Source organism: Dreissena polymorpha, chromosome 9, assembly GCF_020536995.1.
Source record: "Dreissena polymorpha isolate Duluth1 chromosome 9, UMN_Dpol_1.0, whole genome shotgun sequence".
Lineage (NCBI taxonomy): Eukaryota > Metazoa > Mollusca > Bivalvia > Myida > Dreissenidae > Dreissena > Dreissena polymorpha.
This window is the reverse complement of record NC_068363.1, coordinates 93,841,673-93,861,188: the sequence shown is the minus strand read 5'-3', so window position 1 is coordinate 93,861,188 and position 19,516 is coordinate 93,841,673. Positions and strand designations below refer to the sequence as shown.

At 34.6% G+C, this 19,516-nt stretch overlaps 2 protein-coding genes across 2 annotated transcripts in view; one reads left to right on the top strand and one right to left on the bottom strand.

Annotated features, from left to right (window-relative positions):
* The window catches only part of LOC127844958 (target of rapamycin complex 2 subunit MAPKAP1-like), a 153,440-nt gene extending 152,722 nt beyond the window's left edge, over window positions 1-718 (bottom strand). The window contains exon 1 of the mRNA XM_052375545.1: window positions 594-718. The gene's annotated coding sequence lies outside the window, so the exon portion shown is untranslated. The remainder of the gene's footprint in view (window positions 1-593) is intronic.
* Window positions 1-19,516, top strand: part of LOC127844954 (uncharacterized) — a 345,343-nt gene that overhangs the window by 305,127 nt on the left and 20,700 nt on the right. The window lies entirely within an intron of this gene.

Below are 19,516 nucleotides of genomic sequence, written 5' to 3'. Positions count from 1 at the left end.
CTTTGATTTATAACGTGACAAAAATATGTTACGACTCTGGTTGATTTTCGATATTGGGTTTACTTCAGCGTGCAGGTCTGTCAATACCATATAAATTGTTCGATGAAGTTTCTTTAACTTTCTATAATGAGTTGAATGTCTTCCTCGATATTGAGACTTTTGGCGACACATTAAATAGAAACTGCAAGTACACAAAGAATACAATTTGTAGATACTTAATTCAGATATACTTGACAAATTAAGTGTTAAGGGTATGTCTCTTTAAATTTACCTTACACCATGTAAATAAACATAAATACACATTTAAATAAACATGACAATGCATATAATACAATGTTTCTATGAATTGTACAGGATATCTAAAAAAGAAACATATACTGGTACCTCTAAACATGTACCTATAATGTAAGATTTGCTAAAAATATGTCGCATTTGCTGTTCAACAGGGATAACAATATTTCACTTAAAGCGTTTCGGACAGATGCTAATTCGGATAGAAATTAGAAATACAGATAATATGTAGATAGTCAACACATTTGTGTTAAAACTGATAGCAAAGTTACTAAAACATCACACAAACTAAGGATACTAACACTTATAGGCCGCAATTCGAACAACATCTCTAAATAAGATGTTTAGGAACACATCTTCCTGAAAGGCGGAAGTACATTGATAACCTGTACAAGGTTACAATCCACTCTGTTTTCAAATGCACACAACACACTGACGAACACACAATTTGGAATCCCCATGGGATGCCGCGTATTGGAGACAAATCTGAATGCGGCTTCCACACTGGGCATGCGCGTTTGTTCCATTAATTATGCAAATTATAATTAAAATTGTGGTGAAAAAATACTAACATATTTCCTCCCTTTGAGAGTAGTAGTTAATGCGAACTATTTTGTGTGGACTTATTACGCTCAATGCGTAATAATTTCGTCTTGTTCCGGAAGTGCAAAACACACGGCGGGGCCCAGGCACATGTTAGTTTAGAAATGAGTGTTTCTGAAGAAATAAATTAATGTTTGGATCGGACTCGTGATTATTCTGCGCAAAAAGATCCCCTCCATGAGGCTATACAGCGCATAGAGGACAGGTTATCCAAAATTGAATTTAATCAAGGTTCTTTCCGTGGTCGCTCTGCGACAACAAAAACGTCCATTAGATTTCCGCCACCGGAAGTCAGTTTTTTGCCATACCAGGCCAATATTGAACAATCTTCTGATCTGCCACACTTGGCCAATCCATTTACCCTCGGTCCTGACTCATCGGCAGCCACCGCCGAAGGTCCTATTCCTAAAAATATTCAGGAACAATTTGACTGTGTGAAACAGACGGTAGACAAGGTATTGTTACCTCCTCATCTGAAGCTTCATGAGTCTAGAACTGGCATTCGTAGAGAGAACCAAAAAACACTGAATGTTATATCAAAATGTGGTCGATATGTTGAAACATGTTTTAAACTCTTAAGTCAAATTAAGGAGAATGAACCTAGTGATTTAGGGCCAGTGTATATCACCCTTGCAGCACAGATTAACTATTTGCAAAAAGAGTACGGTTCACTTGTAGTCAATAGCAACTTCGATGAGCCTACAGCAAACATTTTTCGTTGTTTACAAGGAAACGCATCTGGTTTCGATCGGGAAACACTTAACAACATACGTGTAGCCGCTGAATTATCTAGTATTCGTCGGTTTGATGCACCGCCAAGAGGACGTTGGCGTGGACGGTCTTTTTCTGGTAACCCTTCGTATGATAGTGGAAGAGGTAACCATTACGGCAGGGGCCGTCGCGATGTTTTTGATCAGTTGCAAGGAGCGCGTTTTAAAGGGATCTTTTCACGCTTTGGTAAATTGACAAAATTGAAAAAAGTTGTTTCAGATTCGCAAATTTTCGTTTTAGTTATGATAATTGTGAGGAAACAGTAATACTGAACATTTACCATGGTCTAATATAGCCATTATATGCATCTTTTGACGATTTTAAAACCTAAAAATTATAAAGCGTTGCAACGCGAAACGATTGAATAATTTGGAGAGTTCTGTTTTTGACGTTAAATTTTGTGAAACTACGAAGATTGCTTATATAAGGTATAAAATACGTCAAGTACATGTACTCGGCGGAATAGCTCAGTAGGCTAGAGCGTTTTTACTTCAGGACTCTGGCAGGACTCCAGGGGTCACTGGTTCGAAACCTGTTCCGGGCAATGTTCTTTTCCTTTTTTTTAATTTTATTCTTGATTTTTTACTGGAGCTTTTACGATCCAATGTTTACATTTATCGATATAAAGCATTTAATGAATAAGTTAAAAAATGCCAAAATCTGTGAAAAGGCCCCTTTAAAACACCCGGCAACCGACAGTCTGATGCTGAGATAGAATAAGTTATTAAAATAATGCGAAATACTTTAGCATCAAATCTTGATGCATGGCGCCAGATAGGTGCTTCTGAAACTGTTCTGAGTTATATTGCCAATGGTATTAAGTTCCTATAGTTGGTGACATTCCAAGTTTTTGTTGTGAAAACAGGCAGTTTTCTACTTTACAATCGCAGTTTTTGTTAAAAGAAATTAATGACTTGTTGTTATTAGGTCATGTTGTACCATGTGAGGCTAAGCCAAGGTGTATTTCGCCTATAAATTGTATTTCAAAGAAAAATGGAAAATATAGACTTATTACTGATTTAAGATTGTTGAATAATAAATGTCAACCACCCAAGTTTAAGAATGAAGATATAAGTACTGTAATTTCATTTATTCAACCTAAAGACTATATTGTAACTGCTGATCTAAAAAATGGGTTTTTTCATGTACCAGTACACCCGGACCATGAAGAGCTGTTAGGATTTCAGTTCCGTGGTAATTATTACAAATGGACTGTGTTGCCGTTCGGACACTCATGTAGTCCATATTTCTTTACTAAAGTTCTACGACCAGTCATAACATATCTTCGTTCTCAGGGATTACGAGTTGTAGTGTATGTAGACGATTTTATTTTATTAGCCGAAGAGAAATGTATTAATAGTCATAGACAGCTTTTAATTAAAACTTTACAAGAGTTAGGTTGGGTGGTGAATTTTGAAAAGTCTTCTTTAGTGGAGTCACATGTTAAACCTTACTTGGGATATATTATTGACACTTCGGGTGAACAGTGTGTAATTCGTATCACATCCGAACGTATTCGCAAATTGAAACGCGATATTAAAAAAGTGTTATTTAAAGGGGAAATCCAAGCTCGTGGATTAGCAAGAATCGCAGGGCAATGTGTGTCCATGTCAAAGTGTATATTTCCTGCAAAGTTACTTCTTAGAAACTTATATAGATTACTTGCTACCCGAAAGTCTTGGAGTGACATTTTGTTCTTAGACAAATATACATATACTGATTTGCAGTGGTGGTTAGACTCTGTTTCACAGTGGAACGCCTTTTTTGTTGTTAACAAACAAATAGATACACAATTAATCACAGACGCGTCTAAGTCAGGCTGGGGAGCATGGCTCGCAGACAGTCACAAACAAGCTCAGGGATTTTGGACCCTTCGTATTCAGCAACAAAGTTCCAATTACCGCGAACTATTAGCTGTACTAATGGGCATACAATCTTTCAAAGCGGATTTATGCAATCGCAGCATACAAGTTCTCTCAGACAACGTGACTACAGTTGCAATGATAAATGGTATGGGTGGTTCCATAGCATCCCTAGACGCAATAGCGCGTTCGATTCACATAGTGGCCATGAAGGCAAACATAAAACTTCAGGCGAAATACCTTTCGGGAACGCAAAACTGGAGGGCGGATTTACTCTCCCGAATAGAATCCTCGTACGAGTGGATGCTTCATCCACAGTTGTTCAAAATGCTCGACCGCAAATGGGGTCCACACGATGTGGACAGATTCGCATCGATAACGTCGACCTAGCTAAAGACATACAATTCTCTATTTTACGACCCGTTCACATCCGGGGTGGACGCTCTTGCGCAGACAAATTGGAAACAAATGAACAATTATGTGAATGCTCCGTTTGCGCTTCTTCCGCGAGTGTTAAATGTGATAAATCTTCAAAATGCAACAGCTACAGTGATAGCACCTCTTTTGCCGGGGCAGCCATGGTTCAGACAGTTAACGCAAATGGCAATAGACCTGCCAGTGGAACTTCCAATGTCAAAAAGAACAGTGATGGCCATCGGGGCCAGGGAACCTTTGAAAAATCCCAGATGGAAGATTTTCGCTTGGAGAGTATGTGGGCGAACAGATTACGTTGTTTAGGCTGGTCCCCGCGAGCGGCAAAACAAACTGTACATTCTTTGGCTGAATCAACATTAACTACTTACAATGTGTATATTAAAAAATATTTAGTATTCTGCAAATTACATAACTATGTGGCAACTGATACTTCTACAACAGCACATTTGGCAGATTATTTGTGTTCTATCGCTGATAAGTCTGAACGTCCAGAATCATCATTGAAGATTTCGCTAGCAGCTTTATGCTCGTTCTTCCAGGCATTGGGCCTGAAATCGCCTACAGATAGTAGTGATATTCATAGACTCGTTACATCACTGGTAAAAACAGCTACTAAGAGACCAATGGTTCGTCAAAAACCGATGCCAATAGAGGCTTTCGTACAGTTGTTTAATAAAATGGAATCTAACGACAAACTAACTTTAAAAATGCTACGTATGAAAGCTATAACTCTTCTTGCAATTGTGTGCATGACACGGCCATCCGATTTGGCCCCAAAAGGGAAAAGCTTCGATCCGCAGACAAATTTACTAAACCCGACATTTATGTCAGTTGATGATGTGTATTTTGAAAATGATGGCTCAATGACTTTACATTTTTGGGCAATTAAAAATGACACAAATAGACAGGGATTTGAAATTAACATTCCACCTTGTGTTGATTCATCATGTGATCCCATAAGTTGTCTTAAGATGTATATTGAAAGAACGGAGAAGTTCCGTCAGGGTGATTATAGACCCTTATTTATCGCTTTGAATGCACCGTACAAACATATTAGTGCTAATACCGTTGCAAATATCTTACAAGACAGTATTACTGCTGCAGGCTTAAGTGATCAAGGATTTAGTGCTAAATCGTTTAGACCAACAGGTGCAACGCAAGCAGTTTCAATCGGGACATTACCTGAAACAGTAATGAAAATAGGACGATGGAAAACAAAAGGAGTTTTCCTCAACCACTATGTATATGGTCAAGTAAATAAGGAATATACAGATAAACTGTTACATGAATGTTAGTGTGAAACTTAATTTGAATTATTTGTACAATTCTCTAAAATGCAGCATACTTTACACAAAATAAAGGTGAGCAAGTTAACGTAGATTTAAGTAAATAGTAGTTAATGCGAACTATTTTGTGTGGACTTATTACGCTCAATGCGTAATAATTTCGTCTTGTTCCGAAAGATTCATGGAAAATTATGGAAAAATAACCGGAGATATGGACAAAAAGACCTGGGCCTTCCGTCGAGTATCCGAAATAGAGACAAGCAGCATACTTTACACAAAATAAAGGTGGGCAAGTTAACGTAGATTTAAGTAAACTGTGTATTATGAAGGTAAAGTTGAAGCCGAACGCTTTACACGTGAGTTTCATGTGTAACAGCTGTTCAGAACAGGGCAATGCGGTTTTATCTAGGAGTGGGTGAATACACTCGAAATCTTGGTGTTTCTGGGGAAATGGGTTGGACTCCAGTCCCTATCCGCCAATGGAAAGTGGTGGCAAATTACTGGGCCCGTCTTTCCACTATCAATTCCTCTAGATTAAACAAGCGCATAGCACTCTTGGCTAGCACCAAATCAGAAAGATGTAAAAATTGGTTTTTCTTTGTGCGAAAGCATCTATCTCATTGCAATCTTAGACATCATTATGACGTTTCTAGACCTATATCCAAAGGTGTTCTTGTTAAGGACATTGAACAGTTTATGTTTAATGAATATAAAGTAGATTGGCTACAGAGAATTAACTCTAGTAATGGTGTATCAGTTGGAGATGGAAATAAGCTTAGAAGCTACTGTACATTTAAGCAGAACTTTGATGTTGAGAATTATTGCAAGTTTATAATCCCTAAGAGTCATAGATCGGCCCTGTGTAAATTTAGCTGTGGTGTTGCTCCGATTCGCCTCGAGACAGGCAGGTATGAAGGTCTGCCGGCTGACAGACGATTCTGCCCATTTTGTAGAGATAATACAATTGAAAATGAATGTCATGTATTATTAGAATGTAGCATGTATAATGATATCAGATATAATCTTGTGGAAAAAGCTGTTGTTTCTACTTCAAATTTTATGAACATGTCGAATAGCGATAAGCTGAAATCCCTTTTTATCAATGAAGGATTAACAAAAATGTTAGCCAAAACCTGCTTTTTAATTTTACAAAGAAGACAGTTCTACATGTGTAAATAAGTAGTAGTGTTGCTTATTTTATGTAAATAGCCGCCATAGTATATTTATTATCTTTGTTATATAATGTACTTGTGTATAGTAAGAAATTCTAGTCATAAGTTGATGGTATATTGAGCGTCTTTGTGTACAAAATCTATTATATAGGATTTAATATGATAAATTCTCTTTAACGCTCAATTATAGTTTTTTAGGTTTTAATGTAATTAGTGGTTTATTACATAAATGTTTCTTATTATTTTACCATCTTAATTAGCTGTTTTATTAAAATACAGAAAGCCGTTGTTAACCAGTTCACTTAGGTAGTCGCTCTTTAACATCATTTTTCACTATGCGCATTTGTACCCAGTTTTACAAACACTTTTTTTATCAACTTCAATATTTTATTACAGGTGTTTAACATAAGGTTAACAGGGGCAATATGGTTTTTTATGATGTATGTCTATGAAACATGTATTTGTAAAAAAGCAATAGTTTAAAGTGTAATATTACACACTTAAATGTCTTTTACAAATCTATAAGATTGGCCATGCATGTTTGTAAATTGTGTTATTTCATGTATTATTATATTGTACATGTCATGGACTAGACAATAAACTTTGAGACTCTGAAACTCTCTCTCAGTTTGTCACCGGACTGTTTTCGATATCCAAAACCTATGTTTTTTGCTTTTTGGCGAGAAAAAAACTATTTTATTTCTTATTTCTTGGTAAAAATGTGGAAAATTGGTGTTGCAGTAGTAACGGAACGTTTGCAACTCGAAGATTACTGTTAGAGCTAGCGTGGCGAAGTGGAAGAGCACACGCCTCTGCTTGCAGAGTGCCCTGGTTCGATCGACAAACATTTAAAGTGCAAGTTCTGTTGTAAAAAAATTGTTTAATAATAAATTTTCGATCGCTTTAGAGAAATTAAAACAAGAAAGTATACAAGAATAAACAAGAAATGTATAGATTGTTTTTGGACACTACGCTCATTCATTTTCCCAAAAGCGCGTCTCCAACCGTTAGTATACTCATTGACTTAAGTTTACATTACGACTGTCCTATAAGCACATGCGATTCTCACCTAAGCGATCCGGGTTCAATCCAAGTACCCGGCATATGTGACCTTGTTAGTTGTCACTATACCGGACAGGTGGGGTTTCCTGCGGATATCCCCCCCTCCCACACACACACACACACATCACAAGACCACTCCAAAATAAGTGACCGGAATGACCGCATAAGCTCCGAAACACACCCCTTACCCATAACATCAGCAATATCGGCATACATAAAACTCAACATCAGTACCACATGCGCACTAAAGCCCATATTCATTGTATGACAGATTTCCTTTTGATGTTCACACGCTCCTGAATCCAACTGTAATGTTTTTAAACGAGTTTGTGCGACATTGCGGCTTCCGTTTCAAGTCGTTGTACCATTGAAAGCCTGAATATTGTCTTTACCAACATCTTTGTGATAACGGCGTAGCTCTCTATATATTTGATGGAGTATACGTTTGTGATAATGTCTAAAGTGTCTACAGGCGGATGAGGTGGACAATGGAAGACACAATCCTGGCTACTTTGCAAGTAAGTTTGTCAGCGTGCTTGTTTCTTTATGCAAAACCTATGTGTTATGCTATATGGTACAAAGACACTAATTAATTTCCCAAATTTGTCTTCAATAACTTGTAAAACGCGTCTAGTACTGACAAAATTCGCAGATTACTGTTAAAAAGCGTGGCGTAGGGGTAGCGCACGATATATTTAACACGAAATATCGCCCTTGTGTAGGTAGCCCAAAAGGCGATATATCGTGTTCAATATATCGTGCGTCGACGCGACTGTCGCGCAAAATATCGTGCGTCGCCGCGACTGTCGCGCAAAATATCGAGTATCGCTTCGTGTGTCGTGTGTCGCCCTTAACGAAAGAAGGGCGAGATTATAGATGGCACTATCCGGATTCCGTATTGTACACAAATTGGGGCATGTTTTAATTGTGTTTGTTAAAGCCGTAATTTGCAGATTTCGGAAGTGAAGAACTCCATTACAATATCTATCTGTTTTGGACTCAAACCCTTTATATTAAAATGGCATCGCTTCCACCGCTTGGCTATAAGGCATGATGTACTGTTATTTGCATTTGATAATTAAATAACTGATTCACGTTTTGCTACGAAACTTGAAGAACTTAAGAACACCACAGAAACATTTCAAATTATTTCATCTTGTCGCATGTGTAACGCTGCATAATTTTATCAATTTTAAATTGTGATTATTCATTAACGGAATTGTATTTACATGTACTGTATTAGTCTAAGTGATAATTGTTGTTTCGCTTCCTGATGTGGGTGTTCTTTAATTGGTTGAATTTGCGATAAAAATCTGTCATTACAACACTCTGTAAACAAGTAATTTTAATATTTGAATCGACATGGTGTGTAATGGTGTATAGATTTGTCACAATTGTGCCCGGAACCAGTCAATCTCCTCGCGAATGTCATACTGTTAATAGATGGTGACGTCACCTGTCCAGTTTGGTGACAACCAACCAAACGGATATGCCTCCGAGTTTAATCCCCCCCCCCCCCACCATAATACAAGACCACACCAAAATTGTAAATATTTCACCTAAATAGCTGGAAATTGGAGCCACAATACGAAATTATAACTTTCGTGAGTCTAGTAAGTCAATTAGGAAGTAGCGCTGGGGTCCAGGTCACACATAAGGCCAGCATTTTTTAATTATTTGTTTTACGGGAGCGACCGACCCTATTTTTCGACAAATACAAATAAAAATAAAAGTCACTTTCGTTTTTTTATTTACATTTCACCCGCCGACCTAGTATTTTATCCAAAACTAGAAAAAAAATGCGCAGATTGCCGAAAGTGTTGTTCAAAATTTGTTTATAATACGGGTTGTTTCGTTGTGCCAATTCGACTTGTAAAGCGTCAGCGATTTTCATTGGCTATTGCAGCCAATATCACACGCTATTAGTCAATCGGTGAGTATTTAACAAATGATTTTCATATTGCATTTCCGAAATGGCGGACATTAACATCAACGAGACAAATGTAGCATATTTTAAATTCAAATTAATTAAAAACGGAGCAGAAACAATTTCAATTAGAAAAGATAATCTCCAGAATACCATTGTTGACATCATGCCCATATTATGTGATACAAAATTCAAAATAATAATGAGTTTTGGCAGATGATGCAGAGGTGTCATCATCGATAACTTTCTGTGTGTTAAAAAGCTTTGAGTAGGTTTAATAAATATGCGTATTTATTAAAATGAATATCCTGTAATATTTTTATAGATAAAAATCAACATCCCGAAAATGTTCAAGAAGTACTACTTTACGTTTCTTTATAATGAACATGAGGACTGAACCACAGGTACTTGCATCAATAATCCCATTCCCCACCCACCCATATATATTCTTTATTTAGAAAAAAAGTATGCAACACAGCTTCTGAAGAAAATAACATTGGGTCCCGATTTCGTATGTCCTTCAAAGTCACAAGAAAGTTTTATTTATTTTTCTTATATAGATAGATAGATTTATTTCAGTATATAAAATACATATGGCATGGTACACAACATAATTAAAAATTACTGCATAACATGAAATACAAATATCACAGATTAGCTAAAAGACAGGAGCTTAAAGGGGCCTTTTCACAGATTTTGGCATTTTTTAACTTATTCATTAAATGCTTTATATTGATAATTGTAAACATTGGATCGTAAAAGCTCCAGTAAAAAATCAAGAATAAAATTAAAAAAAGGAAGAGAACATTGCCCGGAGCAGGTTTCGAACCAGTGACCCCTGGAGTCCTGCCAGAGTCCTGAAGTAAAAACGCTTTAGCCTACTGAGCTATTCCGCCGAGTACACATAGTTGAGGTATTTTATACCTTATATAAGAAATCTTCGTAGTTTCACAAAATTTAACGACAAAAACAGAACTCTCCAAATTATTCAATCGTTTCGCGTTGCAACGCTTTATAATTTTTAGGTTTTAAAATCGTCAAAAGATGCATATAATGGCTATATTAGACCATGGTAAATGTTCAGTATTACTGTTTCCTCACAAATATCATAACTAAAACGAAAATTTGCGAATCTGAAACAACTTTTTTCAATTTTGTCAATTTACCAAAGCGTGAAAAGATCCCTTTAAAAGCAATTAGAAAGCTATTATTTGGTAAAAAAAAATACATAAATATTGCTTCTTGTTATATCATTTAGAAAACAAATAAAATAAAATTGTTGCAACACATATTAAATACTACCATAGTGTACCAGGGCGAGTACTCATATACCCAGGATAGCACAAAAAAGAAAATGTGAATTTCCTTATTTCCATTGTGGTCCTGGAAGAATGATGACATGTCCTAGCAAGGCACAACTACTATGTTCTTATGGGTGGTAAAAGTAGCAAATTAACATATGAATAACAATACACATCATTTGAATAACAGTACACATCATTTGAATAATAATAGTCATCACAGCGAGAGAGATTATAGGCTTTATCAAAAAACTATAAGCTATTTAAAATATGTTTTTTTACTGCAGCCTTAAATGTCTGTAAGCTGGGGGAATCTTTTATGACAATTGGTAAGCTGTTCCATAATGAACATCCCATATATGAGAAGGACTTTTTGCCAAACCCTTTTACTTTAGGGATACTGAAACATGACCCTGTGCTAAATCTGGTATTATGGTTATGAACAGTACTGGCTAGCATAAAATTCTCATTCAGGTAAAAAGGGACAGAACCTGAGTGTATTTTAAAAACATGGTTAAGAATTATTTGTTCTACTCTTTTTTCAACAGGTAACCAACCCAACTGAAGAAAGTATTCTTTATTGATGTGACTTCTTGGATCTAATCTTAAAATAAACCTAATGATCTTGTTCTGTGTAACCTGGAGTCTGTTCTTCAGATTCTGAGAAATGCCAAAATACCATATAGAACAGGTATAATCAAAGTGACATTGAATCAAGGACATAATTAACATTTTTTGGTATCAAATGATAAAAACTTTTGCTTTCTGTATAGGAACTTAAGTCTTGCATTTGCCTTTTTAATGACTGATGTAACCAACCATACTTTCAAAACTTAAACATTGATCTAAAGTAGCACCCAAATATTTGACTGAGTCAGTGTGCTGTATAACTGTACCATTGCACGAAATATTAAGGTTAGACTCCTTCTTTAACTTAGGTTTCGAGCCAAATAAAATTGATTCTGTTTTACCCAGGTGTAATGACAATTTATTGTCAACTAACCAGGGACTAACTCTTTCCAGATCTTGTGCTAATAAACACTCAATATCATGTTTAGAATTGCCAGACACCAGAATAGCAGAATCATCGGCATATAATAAAAGTTTATTGTTTACAACTCCTGCCATGTCATTCACGTATATTAAAAAAAGCAGAGGTCCCAGTATTGAGCCTTGGGGCACACCACATGTAACATTTTCCAAAGATGATTGTATACCAGAAACATCAGTACATTGTTTACGACTAGATAAGTAAGATTCAAACCATCTAATAACATCAGGGGAAAACCCTATCATTTTCAGTTTATCAAAAAGTATAAAATGGTCAACAGTATCGAAGGCTTTTTGCAAAACATAATTACCTATATCTAAGTTAAACCTAATATAGTCAGATAGATGTATCAGACATGTGTCGGTTGAGAAAGATTTCCTAAATCCTGACTGAAACTCATACAATAACTTCTGCTTATTCAGATAGTTTTCTACTTGGCCATATACAATTCGTTCAAGTATTTTTGACACTATATACACAAAATTGATACAGGTCTGTAGTTGCCGACTTCATTTTTATTACCCTTTTTATACAATGGAACAACTCGTGCAGCTTTAAAATCATCAGGTACAATACCTTGTATTATAGATAAATTAATGACATGTGTAAGTGGACAACAAATAATAGAAGCTCCATCACTTACAAAACGTGAAGAAATACCATCTAATCCTGTTGCTTTACTGGCACTAAGTTTATTCAGGTACTTAAGAACATTGTTTTCTGTAACAATAGATAAAGAGCAACTGTTTCGAAAAAACACATTTTTAAAATAAAAAGCAGACACGAAATCTTTGCCAAATGTTCCTAAAGATGTTGGTAATTCACTTACAAGATTGAATGCTACTGTTGTAAAAAAAACCTATTAAAATGGTTGGCCACTTCTATTTTGTCAAAAATAATGTCACCATTAATGTTCAAACCAATAGTTTCAGAGGTACATTTAAATTTTTTGGATGGCATACCTATTTCTTTAAGTGAATTCCACAAGGATTTCGAATCATTTTCATTATCCATGATAGAATTTTTTTTAAAGTCCCTTTTTGCACAATAAATAAGATGCTGAGCCTTATTTAAAATGATCATAATTCTCAGATGATTTTACTTTTTTATAAGTATTAAAAGATTTATCTCTATTCTTAATACATTGTAAAATTTCATTTGTAACCCACGGTTCAGTTCTTTGCTTAATTCTAACAACTTTCACAGGAGCAAGGTCATCAATAACTGACAAAAATATGGATTTAAAACTGCACCATGCATCTTGACATTATTTTTCAAAAAATGAGTTATTATTTAGCCGAAATATGATGTTCTATCAACTGTAAATAATGTTTTCATACTGCAAGATTTGTACTGCAAGGAATGCAAATAAATTTATCACACCTCAGGCTCTGTTGATAAATGTGCTCAGGGCCCTCGTTTTACCGTTTTGGGGCCGAAATTCGGCCCCATTCCCACCTTAAAATAGTATACTTTTTCCCTTATTTCACCTAAAATTGCCCCCTCCAAAACAAAAAACAAATATTTTTTATACCTATGTTGCCAGCTGGTATCTTGCTATAAACCTTTGATTCAATGTATATTTTTGTAAATTACATTAAAATAGAGCAATATTAAAGGGGCCTTTTCACAGATTTTGGCATTTTTTAACTTATTCATTAAATGCTTTATATTGATTAATGTAAACATTGGATCGTAAAAGCTCCAGTAAAAAATCAAGAATAAAATTTAAAAAAGGAAAAGAACATTGTCCGGAGCAGGTTTCGAACCAGTGACCCCTGGAGTCCTGCCAGAGTCCTGAAGTAAAAACGCTTTAGCCTACTGAGCTATTCCGCCAAGTACACACTTGACGTATTTTATACCTTATATAAGCAATCTTCGTAGTTATACAAAATTTAACGACAAAAACAGAACTCTCCAAATTATTCAATCGTTTCGCGTTGCAACGCTTTATAATTTTTTGTTTTTATAATCGTCAAAAGATGCATATAATGGCTATATTAGAGCATGGAAAATGTTCAGTATTACTGTTTCCTCACAAATATCATAACTAAAACGAAAATTTGCGAATCTGAAACAACTTTTTTCAATTGTGTCAATTTACCAAAGCGTGAAAAGATCCCTTTGAGTGTTGAATGATTGGTGAAAAGATCTTGTAAAATTCCCCTTTTTGCCGAAAACGACGTGAAATTCCCCCCTCTAAGGGCCCCGGCCCCAATCCCACAAAGTGTAGCAAGGGCCCTGGTGCTCAAACGGCTCTATGTATTTGTTCCAATGGTTATTATTATCTTCACATTTATATAGCTCTCTTTGTTTATTATATATCCAAAACATGTTATTGCTGTTTCTCCTTAAAATAATACAGACAACACATTCCATAGAAATTTTCATTTGAACTTAAACTGTGAATAATAAAGGAACAAAATAATATGTGCAAAAGTTTACATCATTTTATTTTGACAATACTGTGAGTCTTTTACGAAATTTTTAAAATACAATACTATTTTAAAATATACAATGACATAGTTCAAAAGTTGTGTTCTATATATAATTAATCTTGCGAGTAAGTTATATACAGTCAGCAGAGTATTTCTACTAGAACAATTTAAATCCTTGCTTCATGTGCTATTTAATTCTTTATACGGCTTTCACTTAAGAAAATGTTCAATGAAATAAATCTAGGTTTCTAGGTATATTGTGTCTTTTACCGCAATATTTTGTTGGGGCTACGAAGATTACCGCCATACAATGTCACATACAAAATAATTATCACCTTACCCATGCGTTTCGAGAGAATAATATTGTTTAACTCTTTATTATATGAGTAAATATTACGCATGCGAAAAAAGGACGGGTTATTTTTAACTCCAAATGTATGATTTGATCACACCTAGAACAAGAAAACACTAACATGTTACACACCAAATATTGAACCCCTGACCCTTGCAGTGTCTGTGTTGTTAGGGATTATCAAAGACATTAATCTATATAAATCAGTTGACCCCTGAAGCGCAAACATTTTTGACCACGGAGACATGCTTTGAGGAAACTTAGCAAAGAACCACAATATGGTTGGCATGCAACGCAACAAACCAAAGGACCTTGCGGTTTCAGAGAATGATTATATTATTTATATTTATAAGCAAAACAGTAACCCCTAGGGAGGGCAAATTTTCTGCATGATTTGAACAAACTTCAAAGAGAACCTCATAACGATGATACACACCAAATATTGTAGTCATGCCTCTTGTGTTCACTTTACATATATAAACACTATAACTCTCTTTGAATATAATATGAAATGCAGCACATATTTTTATAAGTCTATAACCCACGGTTTCTTAAATAAAATATTCACATTTTATGTACTAGAACTTTCACTACACAAAGTTTGGATCAAGATCAATTCAAGCGCAGTCTGATCAGGATCCAAAGTGTTCGCTTAACATCTTTAGAAGTACTGACTGAATGACAATAATGTTGAACAGTTTGGATTCTGATCACACTGCTCTTTTGGAGCCAAAATGGTCGCAATCGCCCTAAGGTCCAATTTCCTGTTATGTTGCTCATTCTTTCTCATGATTGATACAAATTATCATGATATAAAGCAAGTCTGTTTTATATTAAATAGTATTTTTTAGTGTGCATATTCCTTCCATGGATTACAGTTACAAAGTTGGTTGTTATTTAAAGCTATTAAACAATTTAAAAAGTTTTCTATTCTTTTTTATTTAAGTCAAATGCATGTTATAAAAATGCATATGATTAACATTCAACAAAAGTTTAACGATCACTATAATACACTACACACCTAGCGTGGTTAATGGTCTCTATTGAAGCAATATAGTATAATACATGCGAAAGGTGCTTTTACATATAGATATATATAAAAATATGTTTACTATTATTATAATAAGCTTCTACAACAGTGTTATAAGATATATAAAACACTTAAAGGTTAATGCAAGTATACATAAGGTTAAATTGGCTTAATTTTAAATTTTCAAAAATAAAATAAATAATCAGTTTAGACAGTTTTATTTTTTTTTTGGTAGACTGCTCACTTTTCATGATTTTATATTTATTTTTATTTATCCCCCCCCCCGACTCATTTTTTTGAAAAATTTCCCGTAAAACAAATAAAATAAAAATGCTGGCCTAATGCAGCCTCCGGCGCGGAAGGGGCCGTCCATAAAGTACGTCAGGCTCCAGGGGAAAGAAGGGTGTGTAAGAAAGAGTGACAGTGTGTGGCAGGGGGGGGGAAGGGGTTAGGCCATATGTGACGTAATATATTTATTAATTTAAAAAAACTAGGAGAATTTAATAGCTTTAAAAACATTTTTCATTTTTTTGTGAAACAATTGTATTAGTTTTATGTGAATATAGCATGAAATGCGTGTGATACAGTTTCTCCTGCATGTGTTGTTCACGATTCCTCTCCCTATGAGCGCTAGTATGATGTTGCGAAGCCTTGTTTTATGTATAGCCTTGCTTTCGTCAAGCCGGAAGTATTATTTTTTCTATGTTATCAGCTGCATAATAATGTCACTGAGCGAGACATTTGGAATTTATTTTTTACATATAATAGTCATTACTTGTATAAAAAAAATGAGGATTCAGAGGTAATATTAACATAGTTTTATCATTATTATTATTACTTTGAACTTTCGCTAAGCTACGTCTTATCCTGTGTAAAAAGATTGTGTTATCGGAAGATTATCTAAAATTGACCTCACCGGTTGACAATGAACAAGCAGCATATAAATGTTGTGTGTTATAATTGTCAAGTGTATTTTTTTTGCATTTTTTGTTTTTAAATTCAATCTTGATTTTGTTTGTTTGTTTGTTTGTTTTATTTGTGCATACATGTCAAGCAATTTACAATTCAATGCAATCAAGGCAATAAGTAACGTATAGATTGCATTATTATCATATTCAGAAACATGCATTACATGAATGGTGCCATTTATCACAGATCCAAATAAGATTACGACATGATGTATACACAGGATAACCCGTAAAGCTTAGACATGTAAACATGAAAAAGCTTATTTCCAACGGGGTCCCTGGATTTAGTCGAACAGATCTTATACGTGACTATAAATATATTGTTTTTTCAGTTCTTAATATATAATCGACATGATCCTACACATGATTTCTTCTACGAATTAAGTGAATCTTTCAAAAGTTGACATGATAATACACTGACACGAATAAAAAACATAAAAATAATGAATTACATAAAAATAAAACAAATCTTAAAGTAAAAATACGTGGAATTCTCGTCTACCTTCATATCATTTAATAGATGTGTCTTAACAAGTTTCTTAAAAGTAAATTTCGATTCGATGGACTTTATATTATCGGGTAATGCATTCCAATCCGTAATACCATTGTAGTAAAATGAAGAACTAGTAAAGCCATCAACTTGAGGTACATAAAAATTAAATCGGGATCTATTCCCATACTGATGGACATCTGTACATTTGACAAAATTGTATTTCATATAGCTTGGACATTTATTGTAGAAAATCTTATGGATGTGGTTAAGCCGAAGTTGCTTGCATCTTTGTTCAACGTTCAATAAACCAAGTTCTTCAAAATGCGATACAACAAGTGATGTCCTACAATGGGAATTGTTAATAAAACGAACCATTTTATTTTGGACTATTTGTAACTTGTGCTTAAGCTGTTTCGTGAGTCCACAATACCACGAAGAGGATACATAATCTAAATGACATTGTATTAAAGAATTACATAAGCTTTTTCTAAGACTTTTATTTAAAAAATCACGTTGTCTATATAAAAATTTAAGTCTAGAGTTAACCTTCTTGACGATATTATTTACAATAGAAGTACCGGACAAATCAGCATCTAGAATAGAACCAAGATATTTTACATACGTCTGAGATTTTATAACATGATCATTACATTGTATATGAAAATTGTCCACCTTGGTGAGTTTACGTTTCGAACCAAAAAGAATACATTCTGTTTTGCCTAGATGGAGGGATAGCTTATTGTCAATTAACCATTTACTACAGGACTCGAGTTCTTTGCCTAAAACTTGACTGATGGTACTTGGATCTTTATGTGAATACAAAATAGCACTGTCATCAGCATAGAGTATTAATTTACAGTTGGATGATATACTTGTTTTCATATCATTAACGTAGGTCAAGAACAAAAGAGGACCCAGTATACTCCCTTGGGGAACACCACACACTACTGATTTGAAATCCGATTTAGCGGCATTAACATGTACAGACTGCGTCCTATCAGCTAGGTACGAGCGAAACCACTCCACAGACTCCACTCCCATCGCACGAAGCTTCCGACACAGAATGTCATGATCTACAGTGTCGAATGCCTTCTGTAGATCTAACATAATCATACCAGTAAACAAGCCATTAGAGGTTTGTCCACGTATATGATCAGACAGGTGAATAAGACAGGAGTCAGTGGAGTGATTCCCCCTGAATCCACTCTGATACTCATACAACAGACCGTTCTTCACTAAAAAGGATTCCAACTGGTTGTATACAGCTCTCTCTAATATTTTTGAAACAATGGACAAAATACTAACCGGTCTATAATTAGAAACCTCGGACCTATTGTCTTTCTTAAACAGTGGTTTTACCTTAGCACTTTTTAAATCAGTGGGAACTACATTGTTAACAATAGAGCTATTTATCAAAAATGTAATATGAGTTTTGATATAAGGAGCAGAATCTTTCAAAAATCTGGCCGGGATTTCGTCTAACCCAGTACTTTTAGAACAATTCAATTCGCTTAACTCTTTGTAAACAAAATCTTCAGAAACTGTATGAAGTTTAAAAGAATTGTGAGCAGGATTTCTGTCCTTGTAAAACGATTTAAAAATGTTAGATGCTGTATTAAATAAATTTGGAGCAGTAGGAAGCTTATCAACTAGTACTGAAGCAACAGTTGTGAAAAAATAGTTAAAATGATTGGCTATTGTTTTAGCTTCAAAACATAGGTTGCCCTCTACATTTAAAACAACATTGGGTGAGGATTTACTATTATTGCTATGACCTAACGATTTTAAGTGAGACCACAGACTTTTAGGATTGTGTTTGTTTTCTTCTAATTGATCACAAATATATTCTGCCTTTGCTTTCTTCACAGACCTTTGGACTTTATTTCTATATGAACAAAACTTTTGAAAAAATTCCTTATTATTAGTTTTTTTTAAATTTGTACATAAAATAGTCCCTAATTTTAATTAGTTCTAAAATATCGGAATCCATCCATGGCTCTGTTCTCTGCTTTAAACGAACTTCTTTGGTTGGAGCTACACTATTCAAAACTGTCAAAAATTTGTCTTTGAAAAATAACCAAGATTCTTGTACGGTGTCAGCAGTAAACATAGAATTCCAATCACAAGTGTTCAGTTTGTTAATAAAATCTTCCACAGTATAGTTTTTCATACACCGAACAAGAACTGTGTTATGCTTACTTATTTTTTCTTTGCTAGTTTTTCTTGTACAATATACTGGGAAATGGTCACTAAGATTTATGGGTAAAGTACCATATTGTGAAACTTTATTACTTTGATTACACAAGATATGATCTAAAATTGATGAAGTTGTTTCAGTTATTCTAGTAGGATGAGCAATCATTTGTTGTAGGTTAAAAATGTCTAATAAAAGTGCATATTTTTTAAACAGTGAACACATTTTGTTTTTAAAACAAATATTTAAATTACCTAAAATAAACCATTCAAAATCAGAT